Below are 3,623 nucleotides of genomic sequence, written 5' to 3'. Positions count from 1 at the left end.
GTCAACCAACCAATCAATCAATCAATCAATCAATCAATCACTTATTACGAAATAAAGTGAACAATCAATCTCTCCATACGCACATCAATACATTTTTGAGGCATGCAGTCAATCAAGCAACTATAGATTTGGCAAAATATTGCTGCAAAATATTAGAAGCCGGATCATAGGGCCGAAAAGGGACTCCGCTATACTTCCATTCGAGAGGCACCAACTTATACGTTTAAAATCTACTTAGATCTGATTTGTGGCAGTTTGTTCGACAGTCTGATTCTCTGCTTGCCCTATCTCTCTTGGAAATCTGGCAAATGGGAACGATAGCTGGCGCACTTTCGTTAAAGAAGCTATTTTAGACATTGACCAAACCAACAAAATTATTAGCAGTCAACAAATTTTTCTTTTTATTATTGAAAGGATAGATATATTTTTTCATCGAAAGGTTTTGGCTGTTAACAACCGTGAAAATCGATGTCTCAGAAATTGATGTGTGTATCTCTTTGTCTGCAACTAAGACGGGAAGCACAACAAAAAAAGCATTTAATTAAAGGTTACATCGGTTCTTTTGAATCACAGATCTGATTTATAGATGTTTTTGAAAATGAGAACTACAGATGGCGCTCTATCATAAACATATATTTTGGATATTGACAAGTCCAACACTGTCATTATAAATGAACTATATCTGACATACATTTGAACATTTTCCAAATGTTCGTGTAGAGTATTTTCCCCGGATTGCTTTGTTGGTTTTATATTCATGGGATGATAACACATCCATAGCGTATAGGTCATGGGACAATTTAATATGTGCCAATAGAAATCTAGCCATCTTATTGGTCAAAATTGCAGTCGTGATTTTAGCCATTCTCCCGTAAAGAGACGAACAATGCCAGTAATGGTTATAGTTCATGAGTGATATTCCGGGTACCAAGAAAATAGTTAAATTTTGCTGCGATCCCCATTCATGAGTAACATTCCAGAAAGATTCCGGGTACCAGGAAAATAGTTGCGATCCTCATTGGTTTACGTGTTAAAACTTAGTTTGTGCGCAGCGCGGCTACCATAAGGTTTTTGTGCGATTAATGTGGTCGCTACAAACACAGCGCAGATGACGGCCGATCTCGATTGTACGCCTAGATCTACATTTAATCTCCGATTTTTTAGTTTCTAAACTTTATTTTATGTCCAAAGAAGGTAAAAACATCTGACTCGAGACTCTTCCTAGATTTGAACTTCTTGGTGATGATCAATTACAAGACTTGATTAATTCTGCGGACAGCAAGAACACCAAAAGTTCCGTGACATTCTCTGTAAAAAAAAAATCGAAGACGAGATCTCTAGGTCTACCTGCAAGTTATTAACACAGACCTCGATAGCGCAAACAAACTTGATTACTATGATTGGTACGTCGCACATGTATTCTTTTTACGGTATATACCTAGGGGTGATCCCTTGAGCCTATAAAACAACTATTCATCTTATAGCAAATTAAAATATGCGAATTCTATCCAACCCTACTTGCAAGGATATTAAACACATGGCAACAAAGGGAATATCTTTACCAGAATACGTTTTTCATCAAACTTAATTAATTTATTGCAGTGAAACAAGTTTCTGTAATTCTTTATATACATGATATATAAATATAGGGTAATAATTTGATCTGCATCTCCTTCAACAGTTAAATACATGTACTAAGCATTTATTTCAAGGTGACTTTATATTTACATAATCAAGTGATGATGATAATAGAAGGTTCTAATACATCCATCATGATGTTACCTTTCAATCTGTTGCATCACGTATTAAGCATTAATGAAGCTTAATATTTTTCAAAATAATTTAAGAAATGCTTATCATCAGTGTAGCTTGCATAAACACCCTGCTTTATATTGAAGACTTTGTACATCGGGTGGTCAGACAACCTATTCTAAATAGATTTACTTGTACATGTATATACATTTATATAAAAATCCGACAACCCCCTCTATGACAAAAAAAATGGTCAGATTGATTTTATATTTGAGGAGGGGGGCTAATGTTCGGATACACCTATGTAATGCATACCTGCCAAAATAATGGAACACGCGACCTCTAAAAGGAAAGATCCTTTTTGTAATCAATAGTTACAAGGTTGTTTACCAAGCCGACGTTATGTTGTTTACAATTTATTCCCAAAATTAAAGACAACAAATGTTCACGCCGTAATTTGGAATGCCAATCATATCGTGTTTGATTTTTCATCAGGCGTGTCCTTGGTGGAGTACGAACATTTCGGCATTTTCATCATGGACGGTCGAACAGATTGACTCGAACTTCCTTGGACCAGATCGGTTTGTGAGTCAATGGAGCAACGCCGATCCACTGCTTGTTTGGACCTTGTTGGACCCTCGACACTCTCAATGTTCTTGCTCGAGGCAGCAGTCTCTGAAGCTTCCTACTTAATTTCAAGGTTGGTAGAAGCTTAAACTTCATATTTCGATTACCAAAATCAATTAAAACTTCATGAAAAATATCTTTTTCTTTGTATTTACAAACATCATGTTAGAACTTCCTTCATGCGAGAAACGGATGCTTTCTATCATCTTTCCTCGATGTTGTACGCTAAAAAAATCTCGTCAAAAATGGTAAAGTCAACCATAAGAGTAAACGATTTCACATCAAGTGTGTACCTGATCGATTTGGCCATTTTCATCATGAACGAACGAAAACATTGACTCCAACTTCTTGGACTAGGTCGGTTGGTGAGTCGATGGAACCGCTGAGGACACAACGCTGATTCGCTTTTACCCATGTAAACGCTTGACAGTTCAAGGTACCCAGGCATTGTTGTGCACATCGGATATGGCTTGTTCGACCTTCAACAGTTTCAATGTGCTTGCTCGAGGCAACATTCTTGTCGGTAAAACGAAGACAGAAGTTGCCTGAGGACTTCCGGGCAGGAGCAACTAGATATTTAAAAAACGTGAAAAAGAAATCAATTAAACAAATTGTAAATATTTTTTAGTGATTACTGATAGCAGGTACAGATATACACAGGTCCCGTGGAAAACACATTTGATATGTTTGAAGATATGTATAAAGCTCGATATTCGGGAGAAACCAATGAGTTCGAGATATCCCATTTTTACTTTCACACTTCAAAATAAAAGGGGGACGAAAGAAAAAGAAAAAGGGGGAAGAAAGAAAAAGAGAAAGGGGACAGATGTAAAATGATAATTTGTAAACTCTTACATTGATTGGATGAACGGGGAGGGGGGGGGGGAGGAGGGTAATAAATACTATACTAAAATGTTATCATAAGTCATTGATCATCTTGATGGTAGCCTGACTTATAGCCCACTTGTAGCTGCAATTGTTTATATTATATTTGTCAATATATTAGTGTGGAATTATATGATATCAAATATTCAAAACAAACAAAAAAGGTTTTTCGGAGAGTCAGCCCCTAATCACCGTTGTGGTTGTCGGGTTTTCAGTACCTGGTGTAGTGGAAGGCATTTCTGTTGTTGTTGTTGTTGACGTTGTAGTTGTTGCTTGGGTCGTTGTTGCTTGGGTAGTTGTTGCTTTGGTAGTTTGTGCTTGGGTAGTTGTTGCTTGGGCAGTTGTTGCTTGGGTAGTTG

The sequence above is a fragment of the Strongylocentrotus purpuratus genome, unplaced genomic scaffold (genome assembly GCF_000002235.5).
Source record: "Strongylocentrotus purpuratus isolate Spur 01 unplaced genomic scaffold, Spur_5.0 spur5_scaffold_7, whole genome shotgun sequence".
NCBI lineage: Eukaryota > Metazoa > Echinodermata > Echinoidea > Camarodonta > Strongylocentrotidae > Strongylocentrotus > Strongylocentrotus purpuratus.
Note: the sequence above shows the minus strand (reverse complement) of the source record.